This window comes from Polyergus mexicanus, unplaced genomic scaffold, assembly GCF_030449975.1.
Source record: "Polyergus mexicanus isolate NDT 795.1 unplaced genomic scaffold, iyPolMexi1.0 SCAF_2, whole genome shotgun sequence".
NCBI classification, from domain to species: Eukaryota; Metazoa; Arthropoda; class Insecta; order Hymenoptera; family Formicidae; genus Polyergus; species Polyergus mexicanus.
The window spans coordinates 5,742,318-5,758,496 of record NW_027223322.1 but is presented as its reverse complement, the minus strand read 5'-3'; the positions used below and the strand labels follow the sequence as shown (position 1 = coordinate 5,758,496).

The window sequence follows — 16,179 nt, the reverse complement described above, 5'->3', positions numbered from 1 at the left end:
ACGGTTCGGCTCGAATCGGATTAGAGTTCGGTCGATTGTTTTGGAATCGTCGTTAATGGGTCCCTTCTCTTGTACCGTCTAACAGCACATTGTAGCGATACTAACATGTTTGGCATTTGAGGAGTCGGCTGTATTAATTAGGTTCGATTTTCGCTCGCTAGAGAAGTTGATCTCCCGCTTTCGAAGTGATCTAGATTGTTAGCACCTAGGAGGTGGGTATCTTCATTCTCGACCCGTCTATCAGCCTTACGATAAACCCGGCTCGGTCTGTACGATAGAGACTTGGTGGTTCGTATGAAATCTTTCCTAACGAAATACGAGTCGGCCCTCGATGGGAGCAGGCGCGGACCAAGAGTCGAGCGAACCCCATTCGCGTCGATTCCATCAATCGATTTCGTCTTCTTCCGCTTCCGCTTAACCTTTGCTCGAAGTAATCGGTGAATTCCCAACTTGTCGACTCCAAGTGTGACTCTCGCGTGAAACGGGACTCGATCGTGCCGAAATTCGAAAGTGCGGGAGTGTCGTTCAAAGTATCGCGCGTACAAGTGCGGAAGTATTATTTTTTAATAAAAGTGCGGGAGTGCCGTTTAAAGTATCGCGCGTGTGAATCAACCTGAGAGGAGGAGGAGGAGGAGGAGGTCTAGAAGAGGCATCGGGCACCGATGGAGCAACCCAGTGGTGGGTAAATTGTTATTTGTACAATATTATATTAATTGCTTATTAATTTCATACGTGCAATTTAAATTGAGCACTTAATTTTATTTCTTATTTATATGATTTAAACAAAAGAGAATTAGAGAAAAAGATTTTTATATGAATGCTAGAAATTTGAAAAATTTTCTACTTTCAGATCATAGCTTTTATATAGAATTATTAATTATTAGTAGTTTTTTTCAAAATTTATAAAATTATATTTTATTAATTTGCTTATTACTATATGCATGAATATAAATTTCAACGCAATAAATGTAAAATAAATTCAATAATAATAATAATAATAATAATAATAATAATAATAATAATGTATAATAATTTCAATGTATAATATATTTTTTGAAATATTAATTATTTTGAGCGTTGCTACAATATGGATTTTCTATTTGTATGTTACAGATCAACGCAACGATCCTGACATCCTGAGAGGAGGAGGAGGCCTAGGAGAGGCATCCTGCACCGGCGGAGCAACCTAAGGGTGAGTATTTATTATTTATATATCGGTTATGTTAAAAATCGCGTACGCACATTAATTCGATCTCATTATTTGAATGAATTAAACAAAAGAAAATTAGAAAAAAAAGCTTTTTTTTTATAATTTATAAAATTGTTCCATAGTTATATAAATATCTTTTTAATATTGTTCGCATCGGATATAAAATATTCCGCACAAAATATTAGTTATATTTTGAACGCTGCTATAATTTGGACTTTATATTTGTATGTTACAGACAACGTAGCCTCAAGACCAACAACTCCGCTGTTGCGCATCAGTGTTGGTGAGTGATGAATTCTATTATTTTATTTTGAGTTAACGGATCTGCAGATATTGTAGATGCAAACGTAGATTGTGGATTGTAGATAGATCCGTTGCCTCAAAATGGATGGGCTAGAATAGATTAAATCAAATAACTTTTAATAGATCTTTTTAATATATATATATATTAAAACATATTGCACAGATTTAACTTAAAGTATAAATTAATGTAATAAATTATTTGAAAAGAATGTAAAATATTTTTTCAATTGATAAATTTTATTTAATTTCTTTAATGAAGAAGAGACGCTAGTAATCTTATTAATTATATGAAATAGTTACAATTGATTCTTATATCGCGCTGATTTTATAGTAACTTTTCTATAGCCCATTCATCTATATTATCATATCAATTAAAGCTTTGCTCTTCTGATTTAATCATTGGGTAACATCAAAACTTCATTTATCTTGTCGCGCTCCCCCTCCCCGCGCATTGGACATTTTCTTTAAAAAGTCGCTTTCTTTTAATTGAGAAAGACATAATCAAATTTATTGATGATTTTTTTGATCGCGATAGACTATCAGTTACCTTTAATCTAAAAATTCTAATAAATTTTATATATTGTACGTATTTCGAACATTTTCGTGTAATATAATATAATAAAACATTTTTTATATGTTCAATATATATATATATATATATATATATATATATATATATATATATATATATATAATGCAACAAAGTATGTATAAATGTAGAATATATTTGTGTATATTACGTAAATTTTATGTATTTTCAATGTATATTATTATATTATTATATATGTAACATTATGTATTTTCAAATATTAATCGTTGCTTATCATCTATATCTAAAAATTTCTAATGGATTCTAATAATATAAAATACGAATAAAAATGAAACGAGGAGATTCGTGTACTCCAATAAACCTGAGAGCTATGCCGGCAATAACAACTGTAGCGTTTTCGAGTGAAGCAAGTTTGATTGCTCTGAGATCGATTAATGAATAAAATTCATAAACTCTGTCTTGGATTTTAGACATACTATTAGATTAATCAATGAGAAATACTTGGAGTAAGCCTTTGATTGATTAATCAGGATAAAGAATCTTTTCAAGTCAAAATAGCAGGATGTACTTTATATTATTAATATTATTGATGTATTATATATATATATATATATATATATATATATATTTATATTAATCAGATTCTCTCTATATTTCGTCAAATATATATTCATGGTAAATTGAATTTAATCGTTCTCAAAGCAATCAAACTTGTTTTACCCGAAAACGCTAATAATTACTAGTAGGATCACCCATGCCGGACAGGTCGAAGGGGAGGTGTCAGACTAAGAGAGATACCGTAATTATTATACATTTATTATATTAATATTTTTGAATAAAATGGAAGCAAAAAAGACAATAAGAATCGCGAGAATAGAGAAAAAGGGGCTCTAAAATATTTTCATATCCCTCTCAGAACTTAATATTGTATATAAATATCTTGATACGAGATAGAAAAAATTGATTTCTGAGAAACAGAAATTTATAATGCTACTATAATTTTCCTATAGTTTTTTTTATTATTTATTTTTTTATTATTTATTTTTTAAAGAGTTTTAAACATTAGCAGCAATAATTAATTCTTTCACGTTCATATGATCGTCCGGTAATAAGTATACTGTCACGTTTTCGCAAAATATTATATGAAAAATCGAGATATCTCTTGCAATATTGGCTGCAGTATAAACGTTAAAAGTTAAGAGTTCCTTTAATATTTCGTGGCATGCTACACATAGGATGCTCTAATTAAAAAATCGAAAACGCGAAGAAAATCTACTTATCCTATTATTTGAATGTGTCTTTATGCGACATGCGGAAAATTACGATTTCCGAAACGCAGACGATCTATTCTATTATAATTATTATATTTTTCTATAGTTTTAATCGTGTTCTCTCGAATTCAGTTTCAAAATCGTGTAACTTGGTAGTTTATGGATCTTGAGTTGAATTTTTGGAGAGAAATTTTTTTATCAAGCTGCCGAGCGAGGAAGATGAAGAAATTTTAAGAAACCACCGATAGGGCGTTATATGGTTGAAACTTCAAGCTTCAATATGCCTTTTAAATTTTTTGTGTACGATGATTTTTCGTCGAGTTTCAGCGGTTTGAAAATAGCCCAATTTTTAGAGTCTGAAAGATGTTCCCTTTTTTTTTTTAAGTAGTGTATAAACTCAATATTCAAATATAAAAATCAAGAGACACGATAGAGTCTCGCGCCAAAAGTCGCGCGTATTATTAACCTTAATCTTCACACGACAGATTTCTTTTAAGAGTTAAAAACTCTGAGTAAAATTATATTTAATTATATTTAATGAAAGAAATAAAACTTTTTTAATGCATCGCATAACATAAGCTTGTACGGCAAATTACGTTAGAACAATCCGTTCTTACAACCTTAGCTTTAAATTTCTTAAAAAAAAGTGACGCGATAGAATATCTTTTAGATCAAGGCATACTATATGAGATAATTATTTTTCTCCTTCAGCTCTTTTCGTCAAACTATATATCATTAAACTGTCAAATATATCGAATTCGATCTCAGTCGCATCGAATAATATACGTAATACGAAACAACGAATTGCGGCGAATGCGAGCAGGAATTCTCGCGCGATCCAATAAAGCTAAAAAAAAAAAAAAAAAAAAAACATCTTTGCCCTCCTTTCCGATTAACTCGAAACTCATTCTCAAAGCGGGAGCGGATAAAGGAGGCGGATGTGTGTGTCTCGACGTGCAAGAGAGACGGACTCGCGTCGCGCCTCTCGACCGTATTAATAACTTTACACGCGGCTGGGCAATATATCGATCCGGAAGTCTCCCCTCCCTCTTCTCCTTCTCCCTCGAACAGTTGTCCTGGTGCAGGATAACAGGTGCTTCACGCTCCTGCCTCCCCCCTTTCCGACAAACTTGCGCGCCCCGTCGAATCGACCGTCGAAAGCTCAACTAGTTTTCGGCTTTAGAACAGTTTCGAACCGGCTGTTCGCGCTACCACGTGCCAATATTTACCAGGGCATCACGAGAGTGGAGTTTCCGCTCTTGTGCGGAGGGGTGGGGGTGGGGGGATGGGGATCCTCGTAATCAGAGGTCGGAGATGGCGAGAGAAGAATAGGCTCTGCGGGACGATGAGGGTGGACGAGAGGTGAGAAGAGGGATCATGCCGTTTAGCAGGATAAGCGGACCAGAAGAAGAGTGTTACGCTTGGCGAAGATCGCCAAGGACAATGGAATCCACGTCGAAGGATCAGAAGAGCAGGACGCCGGGTTGGTACGCTGAAACTACGCGGCGCTTTCGTACGCGTTGCTGATTGGAGGAACGGGGGGGTGGGGGGGGGTGGAACTCCGGGGATCGCTCGTCGTATGATACGTCGACCTTAGGTCGACCGACTTTTAATTAATTCCGCGGGAGTCTTTGGGACCCGGCGATCGTCGAAATCGAATTACGACGTCTCACTTATGTCGTCTTACGTCGTCTCGCGTCGCGTTGAAAATATATTCCGATATTCTAAAACGGCTAAAGAATTCAACGGCCGGCCAGTGATCAATATCCGACAGAGAATGAGAGAGAGAGAGAGAGAGAGAGAGTGCTACACGCACGCGCGTGCGCGCGGACACACACACACGCGCGCGCATCAAACAATCTTTATAAATAAGCTAATAATTTGAAGAAAAGTCAGATATTTTTACACGTATGGCGAGAGAGACTCGCTTCCATATTAGATTTTACTTTAGAGAGAATCACCGAGCTCTGTAGCGAATATTTAAAATATTCTTTCTTCACTCTGTACGCATATAAAGAATTTATATTTTAATATATGATTTCTCTATATACCTGATATCAATTATTCTGAGATATACGAAAAATAAAAATTACAAATATAAGAAAAAGAAGATATAAATATCAAAGAATCATAAAAATCAATGGCACATGAATAAAATACAAGGCAAATGCCGATTAATTGAGTCAATTTTTACTGTATTGCGAGCATTTATTTCAAAATATATGGCAAAAGTTTCTTATTTAAAAAAAAAATAAATAGCATCTATTTCTTTTAATTCAAATCACACATACACACACACACACACACACACACACACACATATATTGTAAAATATATAGTCAATAAGGTAATTATCTTTCATCCGGAGAGATATAGAAAATTTTGTCATTTATTAGATATGCATTTGAGATGATCATTCCATCATTTTGAAAATGCGTAGGAGTACATCCTGATAGGTAGTCGACTAGTAGAGATCCTTTGCCCGGTCCCCGTCCTGTGTACTACACATGCAGCGTGCGATCCCCTCGTTTCTTATTCTAATGAATCCGGTTAGCCTTAAATATGGTCGGGAGTCTCCCCTTTTATTGGTTCTCGGGGATCGGAGGGATTCCCCGGGGCCCGGAGTCACGCGATACCGGGCACCGCACGAATGCCGCCCCCACATATGGGGGGGGGGGGCGGAAAAAGGGGGGTCCTGACAGAAGAGCTACCCACGCTTGAACGTAATCGGAGAGATCCGCTTCTAATTATTGCCTTGCTAATCTGTTATCATCGCGACTCTGATTCGCAAACATAATTCCTCAAGTCACATTAATGTCAGATAAATGCAGAATTTAACATTTGCCGCATAAAAATGAAAGAAACGTATTATCGATAATTAATTCTTTTTATTTTGTAAATTCTTGGTATATTTTATTGAGATGAAAGTATAGGGGAATGACTTTTTTTATTTGAAACCTTTTAAAATTACATAATACGTAAAAAATTATATATAATAAAAATATATAAAATTAAACAACAAAATTATACAAAATAAAATTATATATAACGTGAAATATATATATATATATATATATCGTTCCTTAGAAAAAATTATGTATCTGTGTGTATGTAAGAAGATCGCTTAATAAAATCGACATTCCACACGCAACCATCTAAGATACCTTATGACACTAGAGATGTTTAAATAGGTATATTCAGAGAATACAAAGAATGAATTTTCTAGTCTTCTAAGCTTCCATAACGATTAATTTCAAGATGATACAAACGCATTCCCAGTACCGGAAGCTCGCCTCGTTATCGCGCCGGAAAGCGTATCATCATGCAGCTGCAACGAGTTGCGGCAAAGTATTTATGAATCGGGCGACGAGCCATGAAAAAAATGGGAACACATCATGATGCGCTAACGCCAAAACTGTACACGTATTCGCGATTCGTGAATAGTATAAAGAACTCTGATTGATTGAATTCAACGAATCTCCCCACGTTATTCACTAAAATATTGAAACGAATCGCGAATACGCGCACAGTTCCGGCGCTAGCACAACGCGTCATTTCGAAATCTCCCTCTTTTGCTAGGGCGGCGCATCGTCCCGTAAAATAAAAAAAAAAAAAAAATATCGCGTAATAATTTATCATCCGCATGCGAATCGGGCGATTCGCGCATAACGCGTCGATATCGCTCTCGTCGCATTTACCACGGTGTTTTTCGCAGGGCGAAATTTATGCGGCCACCCTCGAAAATTGCAATATCCTCGTATACAGGCTGTCCCCAATTTAAATGGCAAAACTTCAGGAGCGTGTAGAGGAGCGAAAAACTAAGACCGAAAGTCCTTTAGAGGTTTGCTCGTTTTTTCTCCATTTTGGAGAAAATCACAAAAAAAGAAACAAAACGAGTTCTCGTTTTTTTTTTTTACTTATTTATTTACATTTTATTTATGTTATCATCTATTTAATGCAGATATTGTTCAAAACGTTGCCCTCTCGCAGCAATGCAAGCATCGCGTCTAGCACCGATCTCATTAATTGCAGCTAGACATTGTTCTAGTGATATTTGGTGCACTGCATCTATGATTCGGTCTCTTAATCGCTCTCTTGAATCGATTGGCACCGTAAAGGATAACATCGAGTGTTTACATACGTAAGGAACCTTGGAGCAGAAAGTTTACTCGGTGCCAATCGACTCGAGAGAGCAACTGACAATGAGAGATCGAATTTTTGCGATTTTCTCTAAAATGGAGCAAAAACGAGCAAACCTCTAAAGGACTTCGTGTCTTAGTTTTTCGGTCCCTTACACGCTTTTGAAGTTTTGCCATTTAAATTGGGAACACCCTGTATATATGTCCGCGCGTCAAATATAATTTACATTCGGCAGCGAAAAGAACGGAGAATTCATATGCCGAGATAGGCACGTGACTTTCCGATTCACGCTATGGCGGACCGATGACGGAGACGAGACAGATATGAGCTGGACCGGTTGGCAAAAATATATATATATATATATATATATATATATATATTTTTTTTTTCAATTTAATTCCGTATGATCAAAACGTTATCTCTACGTTGTAAATTTATATAATAGTATAAATATCTTTATATAAAAAATCTTGACGAAAATATGATGCGAAAAACATGAAGTTTTTAATAAAATTACGTGTGTTTTAATATTTGTAATATAAGTTGATTTTATTGTGAATTATAATCATTGAGATTTGATAATATTGATTCTCTAAGAAATATAAAAATGATCGCAATTTTAGATTCGGAATCCATCTAAAATGGTGTGCAAGCTTAAAAGAATTGCAATTTCACTCGCGAGACTCGTCGACGACAAGTATATCTTCTATCTCTCGGGCGATAAAATGCTTAGCCAGTGAAAAAGATTGCGATTGCATAACCGTTGTTAACGGCCAGTGCCACATTTCGCTGAAACGATACCGGCTGCGAGTGGATGCAAAAGCGTCAAGCCGATAAGAGGTGGCGGATGTGAATACAATGCGTGTTTGTATTCGTATGCAGTTTTCTAGTACGTGGAGTTATCGATCGTTCAGCGACTTTGCTTGGCGAACGGACAAGGATATACCTATATCGCTAGAGAATCAGGATAAATAAATTACACCTTTTCTTTTCTTTTTTTTTTCTTTTTTTTATTCTCGATTCCATCGTTAATCGAGCTTGTCGCGTAACGCTTTTCGTTGCGGAAAACGTGCCAATAACAATATAAATGATACGCTGTTCTAAATCCGCGCTGTTTTTTTTTTAACTTATCATTCGTTTCAGATGAACGAATCAATTTTGTTGATTGATTTTGTCGACTTGTTAAATATATTGCAATTTTATGTATTTTTATATACATGGCAATTTTATATACCGTTTTGTGATTTTAATTATAATGTATTATATCATTTTATATATTTTATTTTTTTAGTTACAATATATATAGTATCCATATAGTATTATATAATTTTATTTTCTTTTTATTATAATATATTGCAATTTTTTTTATATATCACATTGTTTCGTGGCAAAGTTAAAGTGTTGCAATAATGTGTACATGGTAATATTGAGTAGTGACACATTTCACCAAATTATGAGACTAGTACTAGACAATAATTTGACGCGAATACTAATTTCTGTTATGTCTGTTATTAATATCGATATCATACATCATCACTTATTACACGTTATTATTAAAGAAGCTATTCGTTCGAATAGATAAAATTATCTCGTCTCGTTCGCCGCACTCTTCTTCTACAATCATTCAGATTATTTAGAACACCGTATCTATTTTTTGAGCCTAAATTATAAAGCATTACCTTAGAATGGTAGAGATGCGTTGGTTAATAGAAGAGACGTTCGCAAAGAATATAGAGAAGAAATATAATAATGTTGCTCTCTTCGTATACACTTGCTTCGTCGATGTAGCTTCCTCAAGGCGAATACGCGACGATTTGCCGAGTAAGATAATCAGCGCGTTATTTATTTAACGGCGATAACGAGCGGCTCGCGTTATCCGTTACAGGGATAGCATTGTCCTTCGTTCTCGCGCGTGTGTAATTCATCGTCCACCGCGTATCTGGCGATACAGTGGGACGTTTTAGCCAAGAGAGTAAAATTACAAATTTTTATCTCGCTAATTTAATCGCTAAATTTTTCATTTATAATCTACTATATTAATTCGGAAATAATCAATTACTCTTATCGTTTCTATCTCATCCTAGCCTTGATAATTTATTGTTCAGTTACTTGCGTGATTCAGTTTCAAGTTGTATCATATACATATATATATATAGAATCTAAATCTAAAGGTTAATTAAATGTATTGCAATTTATAGCTTTCTTAGAGATATAGTTTTATCTTTTTTGACCTTAAAAAAAAATAATGCTTGAAAATGAATAAATCCTTATCGAATCTCGTCAATTTTCCATAAATAAAAATTATATTCCTCCGGGAATTTCCGGATTAACTGATTTGTAATGAAATTATAATGTAGACTTCTGCTTAAATAAATTGTAAAAACAATTTGCGAGTATTTACCTTTTTTCCAAATGTACCACGCGAAAGTACATGTAAAATATGCTTTAACAGAAATTGCGATTTTATTAATTTTCTTTGTAAACCTCGTATTACAATATATTAATAATCGTTGTCCGTTACGACATATTTAGTTTAAAATAATGAAAGTTAATAATTTAATAAAACATATAAAGTCGCACTCTGTACGAACTTTGTTCTGTATCATTTTTCTATCATTTCAATTTAGATTCAAAATATGTAGAATCGAAAGTAAAATACTTGGATACGCGCGTATCGCATTTCTTTTTCCTTACTTTCAGATACAAATTTTTCTTCCGATCACGTTTCTTTTTTTTTTTTTTTTTTTGAAAACTGTCCCGTTGTGCGCCGCCGCGAAAAGTGAGTGAAAGTCAATTCGCGACCGTCGTCGATTGAATTACGAAGCGAATGTCGTTAACCTTTCTCCAGCGTACATGCGGCGATGGGAAAAATGCAGTTATCTGCGTGTCGATCGTTTATCTCCATCCGATATAAATAAGAACTATCGAGATCAAGCAATGATCTGCCATTAACACAATCGTCGTGCGATTGAAAAATTCAGCAAAATACTGCGGACATTTTGATTATTATTATCGATATAGCAATCGAAAAAAATGTAATCCATACATAATAATATAAATATATATAATAATTATATTATATAGAGCATGTTTTCATATATGGTTTCCTTTTTTTTTTTTCTTATATGTTTTTTGTCAGACAAGAAAAATAAATAGAGGAATAATATATATATACTATTTATAATTATATAATATATTATTGCTGCTATATAAATATTGTAATTATATAAATTTAAATTAAATTAATTTTCCGCAACGAATTGACAAATCTAACAATATATTTCAATATAAAATCTAGAATATTTTATATATATGCTTTATATTATTACAATGGTAAAATGAGTTATCATAATGAAAATAAGCGAGTAAAATTAATTTTGTAAAGAATAAAATTATATTTATTATTCACTTAATAGCACAAAAAATGCCAAATAATTACGAAACAAGTTATTTCCCGCTAGATATATCAAGAGGAAACGAGTCACCATATTGTAGCGAATCGAGGAGTCGAAAAAGTTGGGCAATAAAGAAGCTGATAGGTGCGGCAGTTTAAGGTCGGTTATACCTGACATAAAATAACTTCTCTCTTTCTTTCTCTTTCTCCCCCTCCCTCTCTCTCTGTCTCTTCACGACGGTCCGAACACGAATGTTTTTCTGCTGTGGAAATAAGGACATTCTCGTGCGCTCTCCTTGCCTGTCTTTGATCAACTCACCCGCATCCCGAGACACATATGTTTTACATATATAAACTTCCTCTTAAGTGCACGACATTGCCATAAGTGTAGACAGAGTACGGAAGATATTTCTTCCGCGTCTTATTGAAGGATATTTCTTCAGTTCATTACGCGCCGTACTTTGTGAATAAGATGGAGATTACGCGAGACACGTTGTACGATTAGATGAATATTGAGTCAAAAATCTGATCTAAAAGTTAAGTTAATAAATTTAGGAATAATTTAAATTACATAGATCTAAAAAAAAAAGCTCAAGAATAATTATACTATTTTTATGGTGAATAAAATTTTAGTCTCTCTCTCTCTCTCCACAATTCTTTATTGTATCATGATTTAAAAAAATTTCACGTTAAAAGAGAAACTATTTTAAAGTCGTTTTTATTATATAATAATTATAGTGTCTGTTATTTTTGTGACAAGAAAGAAAAGGATTATTTCTTCTCAAATTAAGTATATTGCTAAAATTTTCAATCCTCAAAACAAAATGAAGATTAAAATTAATAAAGATTCTTGTTTGCCAAATATTGAATTTATTAAATGACAGAAAAGTCAATCAATTACGTATTGCATGGCTGCCATATTGAATCCATCACGATGTATCAATCGGCATCGGATTTGTGTTCAATAATGTAAATAATCTCTATATATAAATTTTTGTAAAAATAACCTCTTAATTGTGACATTTTCATTATATTGATTTTTATAATTTTTAATCTGTATTGATACTAAATTTGTATTTAGCGACATGAAATCTTCAAGTTTTAATGAAAAATATTAATCTTTGACAGTTCAATTTAGTAGCTTTTCCATGATAGAATAAATATTAACGATAACATTCTTTAATATATTTTTACATTTAAATAAAATATATAATACGTTTCCAATACGTCATATACCGTGGTTGCAGCATGTGATAAGATATTGTCAAAATAATTTTTAAAATAATAATTATAATCTCAAATAAACGATAAAGCAGAAAAACTCCAAGTATCAAACATATCCTCCTGTTTAATCATCGCACAGATACATTTTCTCGACGCATTCCAGTGTATTTGATGATAAAAATCTACAACGTGAGCGTCCTCTCGACAAGCGAGAGTACCTCGTTCTGGGATTATCGACGAGAAACGACGAGGGAAGCCGGATTCACCATTAAAATTAATGAAAGCGAGACATGAATGGGAACACGGATCGCGTGGGATACACATCCTAGAACTCGCTTGTACTCCCCTTAAATTTCCATGCTTGTCTTTCAGATCATCGATGTTACGAATATGTCTGGCAAATGCATATTTTACTACGTATCACGCGCTACTGAATCCTACAGCTTGTTTCATAAAACATATATAATTACAGCTTTTTTTCATATAATAATTATACGAAGTAAAAAAATTGTAAGATATAATGTATACTTGACACAAGAAAAATTCCATTTTTTTTATATAGAATTATAAGACAAGATAATTAATCTAATTTACTGCAATTTGATAAATATTGTAGAAAATTTAAAAAGAAAAGAAATTTTTCTTCCGGAAATAGATTTGATAGGCCGCCGTACAATAATACATAATGCCAGGACGAATAATTTTGCCAGGCGAAACTTCCGAACGAGCAGATTAATGTGTCTCAAGAGCAAATAAACACGTTCTCTAATTCGAATTAACACCCGTGAACAAAACCATTTCGCGTTATTTACGAGCTTGACGTTAGTCAAGTCCGACGAGGGTGAATAACGCGCGTTAATTTACGAAAATCTCCGGTTACGACGACCGCGTGTAAGCGAGAATTGCACGTGTGCAATAATCCTTTCCCCCTTCCCTTCCCCTCCTTGTAACATCACCAGTATATAAGTCGCACAACTAGAGCGATTTCCTTGGCCGACCGCCAGAGGATAATATGTATGCTGCCTCTTTTGAGGAAGTCGCGAATTTTCTTTTTCGTGAAATCCTTTCCTTCCAAGATATAGAATGCTTATATAATGGATGGATAAAAAATGAAAATATCGGGCAGACGGCTAGCTTGAAACTGAAAATTCGTGAGTTATCGCGATTCAGAACATCGCTGTATATAAAAAAAATATTTTATATAGCATAATTTAACAGAAACTCTTATTTATTATACGGTAATACTGTATCGAGGTAAGCCGAGTTCAATTTCTTCAAAAACAAAGCGTTGCGTATTGTTAAAACATTCAAATTAAAAAAAATAAATAAATAAAAAAAAATGGTGAAGATTAAAGTTAACAAGATTTCCGTAATTAAATGCTTTTTAGTCTATTAAACCACAAAAAACCTCGCAATTAATTATTTACTCTATGACTGCTATATTGAATCTCCGCCATATTGCATATATCAATTTTAACATCGTATCGTAAATCGGTTTAAAAAAAAAATGTATATATTAATTTTGAGTGATATAAAAAAAAAGAAAGAAAGAAAGAAAAAAAGACAGTGGAAGAAAAAGAGAGAAGAGACTGCGTGTGCCCTGCGCATCGGCATTTAAACGGAGTCTCTCTCTCTCTCTCTCTCTCTCTCCCTCTCCTTCCCTTTCGAAGCGCTGATATTTTTTCCTCGTCTCGACTTTCGTGCGCGCCGCAGTGGAGAACCGGTTTTTTTTCTCCTTTCCTCTTCGTCCATACAGTTTGCATACGCCATTATGCGGCGTCCGGTACGCCCGGATGACCGTAGAAAATTCTCTAACTAATGGCGCACGTCAAACGATGCGGTAATACGTTCCGCACGCGCGTGTGTGCGCGTGCGTGTGCGTAGGTACTCGCGGTCGCGGACGAGCCAGCCGACAGACCGGGCTGGGAGATATGTCTGTGCACGGCAATTGCATTTAAGGCAAGGACACGTAATCAACAATTACGTAAACGCTCGTGTGGCGCACGTATTAACATCGTGCGCCTGACGATGCTCTCTGAGCAAGTTGGCCCCGCGCGCGCGCGCGAATAATTTCAAACTCGCATTATACACGCGCCTCTCGCATACACCGTGCACTGTTGTTGCAGGTTCGTACGTATTATCGTGTCGGAATTGCGGAAACTTATTCGGTTGCGATGAGACCGTGTAATAATGTAAAACAAATAACTCGAATAACTTTGACACGAGTGATTCAACTATCATTATTGTCGCCGGCAGCGATGGAAAAGCTCTCAGACTGTGGTCTAATTTTTGGTTTCCCGAATTATAAATAGTATATTGAATCCATAAAAGTTTTCAGAAATTTTGATAAATCTAAATTTATATTAATTAATTTACAGTAATTTATAATTTTAATTTTAAATCTTTATTTAAATCTAATTTAATATTAATTTTAAATCTTTCTCTTTTAAATGAAGTAGATTAAAACTTCTTTCTTTGCATAAAAAATTAAATCTTTGTTTCATTTAATTGATGGACTTATTATGTGTATTAAGAAGAATAAATTAATAGAGGGAAAAGGGATTAGCAAGGCAAGGCAATTGGCTAATGTTTTCTCCACTTTATTGCAAATTGTAAACGTGAATACAAATACCGTACATAAATAGTAAACGTTAAAAGGAAAAATATTACTATTAGTGGATCAATATGTGACTGCCATAACAAGTCTTTATTCAGTCATATTAACGTGAGTAATATCAAAAATTGAGATAATATCAATTTTTAACTTAAATATTGTATATGTGATCTTTTCTTTTGCGCAAGTACCAAATAATTTTGTCAGTCATATATTTTCTCTTGTTTGCGCATTCTTCACTATATCCCATTTTATGTTTGTCAGTAATACAAGAACAAACAGCCACAGAGCGCGACATTTAGTTTTTACTATCATCTTCAGCGTTCAAAATTATTATATTCGTATATTGTATCGCTGAAGTTATTGAAATTTTCCTGAATAATTGTTGCAGATAATTATTTCAGTCTATTATATTTATTACATTTATTACATATATTAATTATATATGTTGCAGTTTACAAATACAATCTTTCTTTGCAACAAAAATTTACAATATTAAAAGAAAAATATTATTCCATACTATCGATTATAAAATTGAATTAAAAGATATTTTGTTACCGTATATGCGTACGAATTTGTAATTAGTTTCTGTCGCGATCAACGCTTCCTCTCGAAAATTATATAATACACGAAACGTGTTTATCCGTTTTCAGGCAATTAATTAAAATGATTAAAGTTCATATCGAATTAAAGATATGTAAGCGTATAACTAATAATTTTCTGGACTGTCTTAATCCCGTCATATGAAACATTTGTCGAAATGGGAAGGGAAGGGGAGAAATGACTAACGCAATAATCATCAAGCGCGTATAATTGGCATCTCGTATTCTCGTTGGAGAAGAAAGAGGAAAGAAGAAAATGGTCGTCATTGCCGGCGCGAGATTGGTGACCGTTTTATCCAGTTTCCCGTCGAATCTGACATCGGCATCTATTCGAAACGGGATTCGCGAAGGGCAAAACGATAGGGAACGATAGATATTGCGGTATGACAATATCGGCGACCCTTGACTTCGTCCATCGGCTTCCAACGTGCATCAATTCTGCATCGACTCGCGAAAGAACTGCTCGTGGTTTTAGTTTCAAACTAAAATCTTCTGCGATAATTTAACTTATTTCTAAGGAGAGAGAGAGAGAAAGAGAGAAAGTGTCATTTATTCGGCGCTCTGATCCCAAGATCCTTCGAGAGCAAATCAGAGCGGATGGGATTGCAATAGTAAATTTAGCATTTAATAGGAAATTACAAATATTAGGAATAACAAAGATCAAGAGATGCAAGGTATAATAAGTACTGAGAGAGAGAGAGAGAGAGAGAAATAAAAAGAAAGTGGAAGAAACAGTCCTCAACATCGCTCGTAAACGATGACATCGCATCTCTTGGCGGGACTGACGAGTCGAGAATGATTGACGTTAGTTGCACCATTCATTCGTCGGGTATGTGCGTGTGTAAAAGCGCGATAAATTATTTTTTATCCC

The 16,179-nt window shown here is 34.2% G+C and overlaps 1 long non-coding RNA gene across 1 annotated transcript in view; it reads right to left on the bottom strand.

Annotated features, from left to right (window-relative positions):
* Positions 1-1,262: 1,262 nt before the first annotated feature.
* Positions 1,263-16,179, bottom strand: part of LOC138944721 (uncharacterized) — a 107,843-nt gene continuing 92,926 nt past the window's right edge. The window contains exon 4 of the long non-coding RNA XR_011448859.1: positions 1,263-1,603. This is a non-coding gene — a long non-coding RNA (uncharacterized lncRNA). The remainder of the gene's footprint in view (positions 1,604-16,179) is intronic.